This window comes from Coccinella septempunctata, chromosome 3, assembly GCF_907165205.1.
Source record: "Coccinella septempunctata chromosome 3, icCocSept1.1, whole genome shotgun sequence".
NCBI classification, from domain to species: domain Eukaryota; kingdom Metazoa; phylum Arthropoda; class Insecta; order Coleoptera; family Coccinellidae; genus Coccinella; species Coccinella septempunctata.
The window spans coordinates 33,570,908-33,588,531 of NC_058191.1; the positions used below are offsets into that span (position 1 = coordinate 33,570,908).

The 17,624-nt window shown below is 37.0% G+C and overlaps 1 protein-coding gene across 1 annotated transcript in view; it reads right to left on the reverse strand.

Moving 5' to 3' along the window:
* LOC123309143 (protein shank) overlaps window positions 1-17,624 on the reverse strand; it is a 131,979-nt gene that overhangs the window by 83,191 nt on the left and 31,164 nt on the right. Inside the window, exon 2 of the mRNA XM_044892092.1 lies at window positions 7,960-8,045. The gene's annotated coding sequence lies outside the window, so the exon portion shown is untranslated. The remainder of the gene's footprint in view (window positions 1-7,959; window positions 8,046-17,624) is intronic.

A 17,624-nucleotide genomic window follows, 5' to 3' on the forward strand; every position in this document is an offset into this window, starting at 1 on the left:
AATGAGGGAATATCGTTGACATTTCCCAGGCATACCTCCGATACGTCACTGTCCTGCGATTTCATACGGTCGGACGATACAATCCTGCGGTCGACGTTACCCGCTTATTACTACGACCACACGAGTAATTTGAATAAAAATGCATAGCACGGGGCAGACATCAGATTAGATGCGATACGGAGATGCAATATCGGAAAAACGGCGTGGATTTGAACGTCTGATTACGGGTTCTGTTCATCGCATTGACAACACGTAAATATGTGGGTATGTACGGATTCTTTATCTCTCTCCGATCCGCAGGAGATGATTTGCTGCTCGGATGTTAGGGGTTAAGAGCTGCAATAAATCAGGTCCCCCTTATTGGAAGTTTAATGGAAGTTTCTCCTGGTTCTCGTAGCGATCAGCGAGGTTATAAAAGCCTGCTGAACGTACTTTAGGATTCGGTCTGCTGACAGACCAGGCAGCGGTCGTTCGTGGAGCCTGAAAAATTCATGGTTTGTTGGTGCGCTACGACGCAGAGAAGTTACAATGCCAGATAAATGTGAAAAATACGAAATTTGTTTGTTGAGACAATAATTTTGTGCATCATCTGAGCTAGGAGTGATCAAATCTTCTTCAATATCTTCATTACTGGCCTTCTTGATTAGCATTTCTTTGTTTAGACTTGATAGCTTGACAGAAAGCTGCACTACCGATCTTTTTCATCATGGCAGCAATAACCGTTAAGTTCCAATAAAAATTCCAATATAGTTCTTTTTTCCCATCGTTTGAGTATTTAGCAAATTACTTCCAATTAGGGGCTTTGGGGTCCATCCCCTCCTCTCCTTTGAGACTTTGAGAGGAATATTTTTTCGAATATCGAAAAAATGATTTTAGGTTCCTCTTCAAATATGAATGACTCGATGAATGAGTTTCAAAGTCGTTTTCTTTCAAACATACGAGGATGTATTGATATCTAGTTAGTAGGCTAACTAGTCTAGAACTGGTCTAGTCAACAACGAACAATAACTCAAAAAGTAAACCAGAGTTGCGCAATAAATTATAAGAAAGAAGATGTCAACCCAAATTGTGAAAATCGAAAAATTGGAGTATCGAGCCATCATCAAGTACCTGTATTTATAAGGGTTCTTGATTTCCCTTCACCTCTTGTCGAAGTGTACGAGGATGTATTGATCTCTAGTTAGCCTAGACTAGTTCCATGCATAAAAAAATATTGAATTACCATAGCAACGAACAACAACTCAAAAAAATGAAGCAAAGTTGCGAAATAAATTAAAAGAAAGAAGATATCTAGCGAAATTGTGAAAATCGAAAAATTGGAGCATCGAGCCATCATCAAGTACCTGTATTTAAAAGGGTTTAGAGGTAAGCAGATTTACGAAGATATGCTTATTACCCTTGGTGATAAATGTCCTTCGTATGTGACAGTGAACAATTGGACTGCAAGCTTCAAAAGAGGTAAATTTTCCATTGAAGATGATGACCGATCGGGAAGGCCAGTTTCTGTGTCAGTCCCCAAAAATATCGATGCAGTTCATGACATGATTTTATCAGTCTGTCGAATTGGACTGAAACGGATATCTGAAGCACTGAATATTTCATACGAACGCGTTCATCATATAGTTCATGTCAATTTGGACATGAAAAAAATTGTTGTAAAATGGATCCCCAAATGTTTGAATGTTGACTAAAAGCGTGCAAGGGTAGAAGCATCGCGTTCGATCAGATGTGCTCGATTTGAAAACGATGTAGACTTCTAAAACCGAATTGTTATAATATTATGGATGAGACTTGGGTTCATTTCTTCGATACAGAAACAAAGCAACAATCGATGGAATGTCGACACTCTTGTTCTCCAAGACCTAAGAAGTTTCGTGTCCAAAAATCTTCTGGAAAAGTTCTTGCTTCAGTATTTTGTGATTGTCATGGAGTAATCATGATTGATTTTTTGGATAAGGGTAGAAGTGGTAGTACAATATCCGGACATTACTATTCGATATTTCTGACCACTCTACGGGAAAAATTAAAAAGAAAAGACGCGGAAAGCTATTCAAAGGTGTTTTGTTTTTGCAGGACAACGCTTCTGCACACAAATATCATGTTGCCATGCAAAAAATTCGTGATTTGGGGTTTGAATTACTAGATTTGGCTTCATCCGACTATCATCTCTCTCCTCAACATTTGTTCCGTTATTCTTGAATCTCTAGGTTCAAATTAACAAAAAAGCCTCCGCTCTCGAGAATGTACACGTGACGTTTATTTGTGCAAGTTTGGCGCTCTCCCAGACATTTTCGTCAGATTAAGAGAATATATAGGTACTTTTCAACATGTAATTAACCACATATATCTTAATCCGACACGCTCGAGTATGTACAATGATCGTTTTTTCTTACTGTTCTGACAGGCTAAGCAATTCCTAAGCAATTCCTCCTATATACAGGTCTAATTTTTGGTAGATGTACTCCCCTTATATTATCTAACACTCCCGAGTAAATCCCGAATTTTCCTCTTGGGCTCCCCAACTAATAAGCTGCCGTTGAAGCTTCCAATTTCGACGAACAGAATTTATGATCAAGGACCTCCAGGAAGCGCCCGGTTGCAAGGACCCTGCAGCGCACCGTAATAAAAATGCAGCAAATTGATTAACAGAGTTTTTTTGAAGAAAATCTCGCCTCATTCGAATAATGACCAGAATTAATTTTGGGACTGGGAAGAGCAGCGAATAATGACACCGAATTAAGAAAAACTTTGCCATCTTCGCGATTAGCTTTGTCGGCATCGGAAGGAACACCAACATGCAATAATTTACGGGCCTAAGAGACTCTGATTTATACCTCTTTCGTATTTCGGCGAAGTTTGCGTGTTTCGGAACGATTCGCAAAATTACTTCAGGGGTTTCTCGGAAACATTGATATATTTCGACAGCCGCGGTCCGCCGAAAATTCATAAAGCGTAAAAAAGTCGCAGAAAGAGACCGAAAAAAAAATGAAGTAATTGAAAATCCTGCCACTGATTACACCAGATGATTATTTGGGGTAGCATGGCCTGAAATTTTTTCATCGGATGGATTCATTGGGGGTACAAATACTCGTAAGTTCAGTTCATTTGAAAAAATGAAGCTAATTTTGGTGGTTTCATAGAGAGGTTAGACATCAGTCCATAATATTTCGTTCATATCTTCTTAAATATGTTAGATTATGTGTTAACTAAACAGCATTTTCGGAAGGTTTTAGCGTTCTACTTTAATTGGAAAAAATGTGCAGCTGAAATGCTTTGAATCATTGTGAAAGTCTATATAAGATATCCAAGATGGCTGAGATACAACCCCTAGAAGTTCGACAAAATTTCATTGCAGTACGGTACTGTGAAAGGTACTCAGGCAAAAACGAAACGAAACATAAAAATATGGCTGGACAATGAATGGTTGAGTACCAAGTTCATCGGATTAGATGCATCAGATCACAACGTGCAATTTAGGGTGAAAAAAATGTAGAATATCGAGGCAGTTTCTTGAAAGTGCTTATGTTAGTTATGTTGAAAAAGTGTTATGATTTTTCCCCATTTCATCCCATTTTTACGACGATTGTTGAAATGTTCGAACAAAAAGATTGTGATGCCCATTGTGAAAAAAGTCGAGAATAATTTAGACGAATTTTATTTGTGAGATTTTGAAGTATTATTTTATTTTTTACACTTGTGTCCTAAGTCTCTTCTGTCAGTTGGTATCGAAATGATCCATTCCATAAAATCGTGTAAGTTACTAAAACGAAAGTTACCAAACGAAACCACATGGTCGAATCAGGAAATAAGCTTTTTCCCACAGCTTTGCGATAATTCAGCTAACAAACGGTCTAGGATCTATTTCAGTAATCATTTTCAATTTTGTTTCCACCTTGTCATTTTGTATAGGTGATTTTTGGTGAAATGCTTCATTTTGACCACTTCCACCTTCGATTGAAAAAAGCCTCACCTTCAAATACACCCTGTATATTGTCATTCAACTTTAATACCCAGCATATTTTTCATTCAGAGGATTTCGAGGCATATTTGGTCCTATCGCTATATTTCTATCCGAAGTGTATGTCCCAATAGTATGCTATCATTGAATGCTAACCAACAATGTTTCCTAAAAAAAAGAGAATAACTGACAACAAGTGGAGAATAATCTTATTGCACCAATTTATTGAAGGCATTATTCCAACTGTTTAAATCGTATTATCATTTGTTCAGGCCACAGCTGCCTCACTTTACGATTTATTCAGTTTTTTAGAGTATATATGAAAGACCACCGACTCGTGTTTTACATAAACATACGCTGAAAGTTTTTACCAAGTCCGTTCACTTTTTATGTTTATTGCAGTAGAATTAAGCATACTGCTCTCGATTAAATGATAAAATTTTCGATGAAAACAACTTATTTTTTCGGGCTTTTGAAATCTTACAAGGAACAACATAAGAAAAAGTAATGTGAATACGAAAAAATGATTCCAACATTTTCAAATTTGGAAGAAAAACTCCTTTGTTGTCCAAAATATTCACGAGACTACGAGACCACCGTCTCGTCGATAAATATCTAGTCTCTCTCGTGGGCTTCACTAAAATCTTGTCAAATTGCGTTTTTTCGTTCTGTTAACAGGTCAAACTTTGAAACGCCTGGTTTGTTTTGTTACGACAACCGCAGATGCTGCTAGAACAATGCACAGAAGTTCCTTTTCAACAATAATTCCCTATCTTTTGTCTGGTACCTTCTTTGGGGTATATCAATCTTTAAAGTTGCTTGAATGTTTCCGACACTATTGTCCAAATAACATCAATATTCTTCCTCTGTCATTTTTGAATTAATATCACGAGAATCTTCATTCATTGAAAACCGACCACGTAAAAATTCATTGATCATCGCTTTACAGTAGAGGAGGAACATGACCAAGATTGATTTTCTCGATAGTTTTTTACGGTTTGATAGTTTAAGCCACACTTTAAGCACTGAAAAAGTCTTCTAGCGTATCAAAAGACACGCAGAAAATAATCGACTCAATTGCACTGCATATTTTAAACTCCAACTTAATCCAAATATGGCATTAAACTGACTGAGTCAAGCGCAATCCTCCTTTACATATTCAAATAAGGAGCTGTTCACTTTCGCGTTGCTCTGTCCCACAAACTTCATTTCTCAAATCCAGAAGCTCATTTTACGACGTTCGTACAACCAAGCACAAATCCCATAGTGAAGTAAACGCTATTAACGATCAATTAAACTAAATAAATTACGGCTGTGTATCAAAGAGAACAAAACCAGTGTCCTTTAATCGTATATACCCACTCGTTTTGCAATGCGAATTTTTGAGTCGCTGTAGCAAAAACCAGGAAAATTAGATCAATTATTATATAACTTCATTGCATGCGTTCCGTCGACAAATTGAACTATATTATTATGGAATTAAACCAGTCGTTCTTGAGTTATTCGATATTTTGTTGATATACCCACTTTCACACATTTTGCGCATGGTCAACGTAGTAGCTCTATTACGTTTCCATGTGCATTTTTATGCGGAGATTTTACGATCAGGTATCGGACCTATTTTATTGTTGAGGTTTAAACTGGTTTATCAATGGATCTGGAGTAAATTCCACACTGATAGTCTGGCTCCAATTAAGCTGAATGTGACAATCGAAGCGGATTGATTGAAATCTCTACAATTCTTTTATAACAAGTGGTCGAGCTACCATGCGACATTCCAATCCTTTATCGTGATTGAAAAATTGTAAGAATGATTATGTGTTAGGAGTTATGGTCTATTTTTCTATGGTGGTGGTGCTTTTACCCTTACCTATATGAAAGCTCAAATATATTCTATTATTGAGATTGGGTCATATTACGACATTATCGACCACTAGATTCTTAGAAGTTTAGTCAAATGCTTGCTGATACAGGGTGAGTCTTCAACAGTAGATTCTTGAGGTTCAAAGAAACACTTTTTCCTATACCATTTTTCCGATTCGGCACTGATAAGAAATAGAGCCATTTTAAGTTCTCATAATGGGCGTTGCCACTGCTGGAAAAACAAAATTACCTTCAGAGTAAAGAGCTAAATTTGTGACACTAAGCATCTGTGGATCTTTTAAACAGAGTTCTATTCAGCCAAAGTACACAATTTTTCAAATTTTACAGATAATTTTTAATTTGTGAACATCAAATCACTCGAAAACAGCGCATTATATGAGAAAATATGACGAATACTTTTATTTTACAAAATGTTCAAATATTCATTAGATAGCATCCAACTCAGCTTCAAGAGTTGGGTTCTCTGAATTTTTGGTATTTTTTATGGTACGTAATGGTTTCAGAAAACTGGAAGACGTGGATGATATCTCGTGTTCGAAAAAGATTCATCAAATCAATGAAAAACTATATTCCGAAATTCATGTCGTTCGATAAAACCGTTTGTGAAATTTTTTATAGTTTTTCGAAAGCCTGTACCTTTTGAAAAAATGGTACCTGTAGATTCGGGTGACTTGGGAGGGTCCTGTAACTTTGGACAATTACCCCCTTGCAGATTTCTTTGTTTCTTACCATTTTCGACTGAAGGGACAAACTTATAAGGTTGTGTAGCGTCATTTCGGTTAGTTTAACAATTAATTCCTGTCGAGTTTGCCGTGACCAGAGCGTTTGAATTGACAGGAAAAATTAACGAATTCAGGAGAGTAAAACCGCGTTTTTTTTGGCCCTTCTACTTTCTAATGTCCAGTACATGTGTTTCACTTTGTGCATGTAATTTTTTTTTCTGGATACGTGGGATATTGGGATATTCGATTTGTCAGGAAACAAGGTTGTTAACAAATCATATAGCAACACGGATATCATTCATTTATTTTGTTGTTTCATAGGGTGACTTGGGACAATGCCGAATAGATACAAGCGGCGCATTGCAGGAAATATGCCGATTTTTCGCAGGATCTTACTATTTCCACAAAGAAAGCACCAAAGAATTAAAGAAATCAAAGTTCTTTTGTTTTGTTTAGATTTTTTACATTTGAGTTGCAATATATTTACTTTCGCTGTAATAGGGAATTATCATTTAATTTCCTTACCGAATTTCAACAATAAAATCACAAATTCTAATTTTTAAAAACTATACACCGTCCCAAGTCACCTATTTCATTTGATAGTTGAGGAATCAATGGATTTTAACTTGTGCCCCAAGTCTCCCAACTCGGTGGGTGACTTGGGACAAGTATATTTTATTTTTTCGTTAATTTATATACGAATTCTGAAGCATGGTATATATCCTAATCAATAGTCTGAGTCATTAAGCATATTTGAATCCCTTTCGCACATGAAAATAGGTCACTGTTTTCGAAATATGACAAGTTGAATTTCAAAATTAGATTAATTTTGACATTTCAGTTCAGTTCTGTCAGGACAGAACAACCGGGCCTAAGGGAAAAAAGGTGTGTTTCTTCGGATCTCAAGAATCTACTGTTAAAATATTTATACGAGTCAAAGACTCACCCTATATACATTTTTTTTCGGTTCGAAATATTTCATTTTACCTTCACCCACCTGAAGATGCTTTTGTGATAGCGAAACACGCACAAAACTAATTTTGTGAAAATAATCTGTTTTAAGTTCAATATTTGAAAATGTTATTCTTTCTTCTAATAGTGTTTGACTTTTTTTTCCAATATCACATGGAAAAGTCCATAAATGTTCATAAACCCGTTGAAATCCCCCATTTCGCCATGAGAGACCTGCCAACTGAACCTATTTATTTGCTGCCTCTTGATTACTTCCATTTTTCGCCATACTGTGCCATCAAGAACGTACACAATGCTCAAACGATCCAATCGTAATTGGCACAATCTCTTGATATCATCCGTTTTAATACAAGGTTTATTACTCACTTTACGACTCAAATCTTACCATAACCGTTTATTTATACATAGCGTAAAACTGCTTACATTCAACATTCATTTGGATTGTAACGGCAAAAATCCTGCAGTCCCGCCATTGCCAGGGCCATCTATAACGTCCTCTTGATATATGCCTGAAATGAAGATAAATTCGTTAGAACTAATCCCAACAAGATATGATGGCTTCCTTTGATCGGTAGCCGCGTTTTTAGGATTCTTGGGGAATACCGAGGCCAATGGGGGAAAGAAGACAAACTTAATTATGTATGTTGTTACATGGTGTAACATAACAGAAATGTAACGTGATGTCCAGCGCTAATTGGATGAAATATACGTTGACGTGGAAGTGTAGACACAAATATCCACACAATTGTTATGGGGATGTTTCACTGTGATATTCGTGGACATTCAGAAAGGCACCCTGTTTATTTATCGCCGAGAGTGAAACCTCAACGCAAGGTCGGACTCAAATAATTTATTTACATATGTATGTAACAGTTAAAACCCGTCTTTAGTAACAATGCTAGTTGAAACTAGTTTTTACTAAAAATGTCTTTGCTAAAACTAAGAATTCACCTCTGCTCAAAAATGAATATTATTTAAAACTAGTTCTACCAAACTAGTATACAGGGTGTATCTCACTATGCAGACGACTGCGCACTTATCGCTAGTAACTTAGAGGATCTACAGATATTGTTGGACACCTATAAACATATATACGAAGCTTTGGGCCTTAGACTCAATATTGACAAAACCAAAATCCTGATTAGTCTGCCAGAAAGCATTCAAACAGATATCAGCCTGGAGGATGAAACTCTAGAACAGGTCGAGCAGTTCAAATACTTGGGAAGCTTCATAAATACTAGGGCTAACCTGGACACGGAAATACACAACCGTATCAATTCGGCATCACGGGCATTCCATAAGGTAAAGGACAGAGTATTTCAAAATCACGACCTCAATCTGAAGACCAAGACAGCTGTTTACAAAGCAGTGGTCATCCCAACGCTTCTTTACGGAAGCGAAAGCTGGACGCCCTACAGGAGACATATTAAACAGTTTGAACAAACGCAACAACGTCATCTAAGACAAATAATGCACATCAGATGATTTCATACAGTTTCAAATGCAGAAGTCTTGCAGCGTGCGAGTTGTACAACAATTGAGTCTCAAGTAATGAGAGCCCGACTCAGATGGAACGGCCACGTTCTAAGGATGCAAGACACAAGACTCCCCAAAATAGCTCTGTATGGTGAATTCACAGAGGGTGCTCGGAAACCAGGAGGCCAGTATAAGCGGTTTAAGGATATACTGCATCGATCCCTAAAATCAGTTGATGCCAATCATAACTGGGAACAACTAGCGTTAGATAGATCACAGTGGAGGTCTTTGGTCCACAGTTATAATGGAGACTCGAGAAGAATACAGCGGCGGCCAGATCTGGTTGGTGACTATCTGTGCCCGGAGTGTGATCTGTTACAGGAGGGCACACAGTAGCATTTTTTGCATAAAACGTTTGCACCATGCAGGAAAGTTGAATCATCTTTCGGAAGATTTTATCGCCCAAAATAAAAAGGTGCGATGAGAAAAAGTTTTCAAATGGAGTCATAAACACCAAAATAAGGTAAAGCAAACAAATCTGGTTTGCTCTCAGTGTTGAGGGTTTTTTTCGATCAATTCTATCAGTGCAGATAAAGAAGTTAAGGACATTCATATCTGTCTAGTAGACCTTTCTGTCCTTGCTTATTGCTATAGAATATGATCAAAGTTGTCTTATTTTGCCAACCTCCGCCAAACTCATTTAGTTTCACCAGAATATGTGACAAGAGATCATTCCTGATTGAAGTGAGGTCAAATAAACATCCCTTCTGGATATGGGGTGTCAAAAACTCACTATTCCGTTGATACAATTGAAAGGGCAAGAGATAGTTGAAATGCTCAATTTATTTATAGTTTTTATTTTTTTAAAAAATCTAAATAAAAAATTTATTTATTTACTAACAGATTTAGCGGAGAATAACTGTACCTACTCTTTTTAGCACTGTTTGGTCAATCCGAGAACTCTACTTTGCTTTAGCTTTCTACTAGTGGATTCTTGAAGTCTATCTCAATAAGAGAACTGCTTTTTGCACGTTTGAAGAAGTAGTTTTTTTTTCGAAGTGGTCAGCGTCACTTATGAGTTGACATATATATTTTTCATGCTGAAAATCATGTGATATTCATTTAAGGAACGTCAATTCAAACAACATCTGCAACATCACAGAAATAGGTGAAGCAGGTCGAAGAACAGCGACAGTGAAGGCGCCAAAATCGAATTTTCATCCACAAATCGAATCCAGAGCACATGAAATTCGACATCTTCTAATCGGAACGTTCTTCGGAACGGAAATGAAGAGATAATTCGTACCCATCTGGCACGCTGGCTTCCCATACGAACGGTGGTGGAATCTAATGGGGACTGGTTACTTTAAACGGCTCGAAAACTGGAATTTATAGCTACAACTCAACTACCTTCACTAATTTACCAATTAACGGGTTAATCATTTTCGAACGCTCCTTAATTGACCATTTAGCGTCGATGAATGGACGGGAGTTATCCGGGATACAGCCCCGACAGCCGTTTGGGTTTTAAAAAGTTCGAATGTGGTTCTGATCAGGGAATTATGAAAGAAGAAAATGTTTTTTTACGAGTATCTACTTTGTGCGATGTTCCCTATGAATAAATATATGTTCAAAATACAGGATACAAGTTTAATTATAAATGAATGCTGAGAAAAAAGACTGCCAGCAGTGCATCTCTCTAATGAAGAATTGCACTGATGCTTTTATTCTTTATTCGCAGAATTTTATACGTCATTTTAATTGAATTCATGCACAAGCTTGAGTTTTTATATGTGTGTATGCCAAACTCCGGATATGCTAGACGAAAAACTATTCATTTTGAAGTTTCAAGTTTTGTACTTATATTTCCAATTAGTATTCACTATTTTTACCACTGAAAATAGTTGAATAGAATGAAACTAATGATAATTTTTAATGAATGTCAACAGTTGCATCAGAAAGTAGTATTTCTGATTATGAAATTTAATGTACTGCGTATAGTTGATTTAGACGCGATTTAGATTTTAAAATTTTGCGAAGACAAAAAGTTGTTTAGTCCATTTATGGAGGGAATTGTTTCCTGTAAGAAATCAGTACGTTTTTTTCACTGATCTTCAAAGTTCAGTAGGCTCAAAATTTCGCACGAAACATAGTACATTTTCCACGTTTTCAAGGTCTCTGGATATACTTTTAGATGACTCCACATGCAAGAGATTTTTAAAATGTAATCATTGCTTTCACAAGAAATATGGGGGGTTCAATGTGTTTGACTAAATTGTGTCTCTTCTTCAAATAGAAGCTCAAACGTTTTGCCATTTCGGTAGAATGAAGCTACTCAGATCCAAGTTATAAGCAACAATGAATATTGCCTGGATTAGAAGAAAAATTGATGCTTCAAGGAAAAGGCTTGCGTATATAGTTTTGAATAGGTATATATATTCTCACAGACTTGTAAATGTAAGGAATAACTTTCAACCCTGGCTGCCCTCAACAAAAACAATGTAACTCTTCGAAAAGTTTCAGTGCTCGTAGGGGAGTTATGTTACCCAAGGTGTTCAGTCACCTCTTTTGCCAATTAAAATTAGCAGCACATTCCCCATAGTAGGGGAGTCCACGAAGCTGAATGGGGATTCACTCTAGCGTTGTGGAGACTTAGTGGATTATGAACTTTCAATGGTAGGAGGAAAGGAATGATACGAGGATATATTGAAAAATTCTTAGCCTACTATAAAACCAAACAAAATTTCAATGTCAAAACATTTTATTACTCAACATATTCTTTTTAATTGGATACATTTATTACAGCGAACCTGCAACGTCTCTAGACCTTTCAAAAAAATGTTTCTTCTTGCTCTGCAAACCAGACCTCCACAGCTTTTATTACCTCCTCGTTGGAAGAAAATTTACGACCTTTTAAACTTGAGGAAATAATGATAATTGGATGGAGTCGAATCTGGTGAATAATAGGGATGTTCTAGTAATTCAAACCCTTAATCACGAATTTTTTGCATGGCAACATGAGATTTGTGTGCAGAGGCGTTGTCCTGCAAAAACAAAACACTTTTGGATAGCTTTCCGGGTCTTTTCTCTTTAATTTTTTCCCGAAGAGTGGTCAGTAATGTCGAATAGTAATCTCCGGTTACTGTTCTATCCTTATCCAAAAAATCAATCATGATTATTCCATCGCAATCTCAAAAAACTGAAGCAAGAACTTTTCCAGCAGATTTTTGGACACGAAACTTCTAAGGTCTTGGAGAACCAGAGTGTCGCCATTCCATCGATTGTTGCTTTGATTCTAGTTCGTAGAAATGTACCCAAGTCTCATCCATAGTAACAATTCGGTTTAAGAAGTCTTCATCGTTCTCAAATCGAGCACAGATCGAACGCGATGCTTCTACCCTTACACGCTTTTGGTCCACATCAAACATTTGGGGATCCATTTTGCAGTAATTTTTCTCATGTCCAAATTCAAGTGAACTGTATGATGAACTCGTTCGTTTGAAATATTCAGTGCTTCAGATATCCGTTTAAGCCCAATTGGACGGTCTGATAAAAGCATGCCATGAACTTCATCGATATTTTCGGGACTGACACAGAAACTGGCCTTCCCGATCGGTCATCATCTTCAATGGAAAATTTACCTCTTTGAAGCTTGCAGTCCAATTTTTCACGGTCGCATACGAAGGACATTGATCACCAAGGGTATTAAACATATCTTCGTAAATCTGCTTACCTCTTAACCCTTTCCCTTAACAGGTACTTGATGATGGCTGGAAACTCCAATTTTTCGATTTACAACATTTCGGTGGACATCTTTCTTTCAATTTATTGCGTAACTGTGGTTTACTTTTTTGACCTCAAACTTCACACTGACACTTCTAATGAGTTATTGTTTGTAACGCAATATTTTCTTTATGCATGGAACTGGTCTAGGCTAACTAGATGTCAATACATCCTCGTACATGAGGTATGCCCTTTCATATTTCAGAAAAACTGATTTTTGTGACTTTTATTGATTCTTTCGTTGATTCAGCTTGTGAAAACGTATATTATACGTTATTCTCGAATCATTTCCTTTGCAATGCGAAAAATCCAACGCCTTCGAGAATGACCAGGTGACTTTTTTGCAAGTTTGACGCATCATCTGTGCGGTCTGAAAACTCTCAATTAGTACCTTACCCTTCTTTCTCATTTCACTGCAGTAATTAGGTGGATTGTAGTTCAATAGGTGACAACGTGTGCGGCCACGAACGTTCTGTCGCGCTATTGATCAGACCATCCGACTATCCGACACGTCGCTAAGCAACCATCTCACTCTGTGCTGTTCTGTTCGTCTTCTAGCCGTTGCCAGAACAACGACAGACAGCATTTTCGGGCGAAGTCGCTCACGTTTCCGAGACCATTCTTCCATTCTTTCCCTCCCTGAAGGTCACGACGAGATTGAGATTTTTCAACAACCCGTGCTTAAATTGGCCACTTTTCCTCAGAATCTAGAATTCCTCGAATTTCTTCATCCGAAACTCTCAATTGTGAAAAATTTCCCGTTCAGGTCATTTCTGCTCACGTAAGAGATTCCCTTGGAATTGTTCAATTATGGATTTTCCTCAAATTTCAGCCACGTCAATTCGCTTTCCTCCGATATTGAAATCATCGTCATCACAACTCATACCTTCGCCATGTTAATTCAAGTGTGGAAGTAAATGTTTTCCTTTCATATAATGGAACAATATTTCAAAAATAATAAAGAATGATCACGCCTAATAACAGGGAGGCAATGAATACAATAATAAGGGAAAAAATGGGACATATGCTGTTGTCTTCGTCTTGGTTTCTATCTGGAGGGGATTGAATCGGACACCGTTTCATATTGGGTGGCGCTCTGGGTAAATGTATAGTACCCAGTAGAACTTGCCAATATTGAATGAAGTTCCATCAATTCCAAACGTTCTCCACCGTGGAAAAATGCTATGTTGCTCTGATGAGGCCAAAGGAGGCCGAAACCATGGTCAGCATCTGCTTTTCTTCGGTGGAGCGTACTCCATTTGGGGCCTTGACGATGGCAAATTGGCTAGTTCAATTCAGATCGTAACACTTGATATTCATATCGTCGGGTGGTATGCATCTGAATTTATCTTTATTATTTCGAAAATACCTCATTTATAACATATTCCACACGAGGAAACTGAGAATGAAGAGTTTTTCTTTAAGGAAAACTACACTATATGCTTAGATTTAAAGAGAAATGTTTGATCCTAGTATCATCCTTCACTGCAGCTTTAGACATAGGCAAAGAAGACAGAACAACTACTATCAATAAATTTATTGAGGTAGATTGAGGTATTCTTGAGGTACTGTGGTCATTATCTTGTTGGAAAAGAGGGTTTGACATCGTCGGATACAAAGCAGAATATGTTAGTCCTGGATGTAACGCAAGGCTGTCATGATGCCTTTGATGAATACTAAAGGTAGGTCACCACATACCATAATTGATTTATGTTAAGATTGGGCCTGAAGATGACCTCCTGAGAGGTCGAAACATGCTGCCATCATTACATTTAAGTATTTGGTGTTGACCAGAGTTTTCCTATTCGTTGTTAATTGATAAAACTTCATTATGAGTAATTTGGATCACGTGTCTATACCATAATTTCGAGAGTGTTGCATAGGCATTTCCACAAAAGATTGGGGATCTCGTCTTTCATACCAAGTCACCTTCTCACCCTTGCACAAAGATCAAGAATACCCAAACGGAATCTGGATGCCGTTCTCTGCAACAAAACAGGCCATCAGATTACTCCAGTGCCGAGGAGTGAGAAGGAAATCCAAAACTTCTGATCAGTTGAAAAACAGCTTCGATGCATGATGATTGACCTACGTTCTGTAAACAATTGTTCCACAATTGATCTTGTGGACGTGAACTGGTCCCACAGAGCCAAAAGCCTAAGGCGGTGATTTTGAAATGGGGTTGTTCTTCTGACACGTCATATCTTTCTGAGTCTAGCTCTTCGTGTACAGCCTTCTTGATGCCATACCCTACAACATTCCACAACCGTATTTACCCTACTCTCCATCCTCGTAGCTACTTATCTGAAGGACAAAACAACATCGAGTAAGCCCACTATTCGTCCCCTATCAAGCTGCTGAAAACTTTCTCGTCTTCTCACTCTTAAGTATCATAAACAAATAAATGAAAATATATTAATTGAATTTTTTTCGAATACAATTATTAGTACTGGATCTTCTGTTTTCTACGTTACTTAGTATACATCCAAAGTAGCTTGTCGACCTGAAAGCAAGCTTTTTAATGGTTTTACATTTTACGTGGCCCCTCTCGAATACTAGATAGGTACCCAATTAAAAGTGTTTCGAAATCTAAACATCCGTCCATTAACTTGAGAATAATGAGAAACGAATCGATATAAGAAGATTATTCGATTTGCCAACAGACGGCAAAATCCCAGTAGGATGGAGATTTTAAATTCGAAGGTTCAATATTTGAAATAGCATCGGATTGTCGAGAACGAATATGCGTGGCAACTTTTTTCCAATGAAAAATTAATGTAAATTCCGCGTAATATCTGAAGGCGTTTGGGATGTTTCAGAGAGATTTTATGAACTCAGATTGGATTTCCATTTAGATTGAATTTTTATGTCCAAAACAAACAAGAGCATCAGAGAAGATTAATCGATTTCCTATGTCTTTGATGGATTAATTTCAGTTTATTCCAGAATTAAAACGAAAAAATTCGTTCGAATTTACATGAATACAACTCTGGACTTTTCATTAAAAACTCATTTGCCTTTGGAGATAATGAATTACTCGAGAATATACTGGATTTCCTACTCCACACAACGTTTGTCAGGTAGAATTCTTGTATTATTTTTATTTGTTCTTTTCACATTTTTAGTTGATTTGTTGTTTTTTCTTTGTAACTGTTGATCATAAGTACGCCCAAATAGATCAAGAGGTCATCAGCATAAATTTGTTTGAAATAGCTAGAAGCTTTGAGATAAATCTAAAAATTAGGCCAAGAACACCACCCTGGGGAATTCCACAGAATAATATTATCCTTCCTCTCTGCTCGTACCGTACAAATGTTGAGCTTCTTTATGCCATTAGGAGTTATAATTATTTCCACATAAAGTAAAAAAAAATTCATGTCAGAAAGACTTTATTTATTTTATACTCGGGACCCCAACTGGAAAAAACTGTCACCTCTCCATGGAAATACGCCAACAGTCCATAAATACCAGAATGCTCCCCATTCTGGATCATTCTCTACTTAAGAAATTGGTTTTCTTGTTCCCTCGAAAGTGAAACAATAATGTGATAGCGAAAGTGCAGCTTGGACCAACAGACTCCCATCCACAGATACTCCTACTCTTTGTTACTCGAACTAAAAGGACGAAAAAACCGAAGAGGTTCATTCTTTCTCCGCATCGGATTTCTACTGGTTATATGAGGCAGCTTAATGTGGGTAAATGTGATTTATTGACAGTTCAAGTTGCTGAAAATAATAAGAGTAAATAAGAGTGAGAGGATATGGCATGCGAAAGTTAGCTGGACGCCTACATTAGGCAATAAAGGATAAAACCGACCAGGTATGATATATGCAACTCAGGGCCGACCTAAGACTCATATTCATGTATTGACTGGTAGCTCTGTACTGAGCAGACCCGTACCTCCTGTTTTTTGTCCAACTACAGCTATATTCTGCTCTTGGCAGTTATTCCCTACAACTATTTCTCAATTTGTTCTTTGACACGTAAACGCAGCTTAATTTTACTAAAATGGTTTTGTTTGAGTCAATATAAACTTATGTCAGTACAATCATGTTAGCATGTATATATAATGTTCGATAAAGATGTTGCACGTCCTCAATATTATTATTGATTTCCCTGAAACAGTGTCTGAATTGAGATGAAGAATTGTGAATGAATATTCCACCACACCGAAAAATATCAATTAATCTTTCTCTAACACTCTCAAAAGCTATTGCAGAAATGAAAATCTCTCAGAAAACAGCTGAAGAATTCCTGAATAAGCTTTTATGTTGAATTGATATCCAATTCATTCGAAACTAGTGATTCATGAAGAAATTCAATAGAACCCAGACAGGATTAATCATACCATTCAAAGATGTTTCATTCTGATATGATGACTTGCGAATACCAGAAATTCAATGTTATCCGTTTTTTAAACGAATAGAAATAACCAATCTATTTCTGAGTTAATCTAACCATTTGTGCTGAAAAAATTCTTTGATAAATATTACGTTTCGATTTGTCTGCCCGTTTTTATGTTCTTCTCGTTTTATACCTAAGAAAATCCAGCGAGTTCATGTAATTTACCTCCATTTTCCCAGTGTGAAAGTACTAATCTTATTATTAATAGCGAAGCAAATTGGGAGATAAGTTGATGGTCTCTTCAACAGGATAGATACCTACATTTCTGATGGACTATAGGAGTGATGTAGAGTCCATTATTCAATTTTTTCCATTAATTTACCAAGTAAAGGGTGGGTAGAGAATATTCGGTCTGAGTCTAATGTGAATTCGTATTGATTTATATCAAAAGAGGCCTGGATGTAACCTAAAAACTGAATTGCATG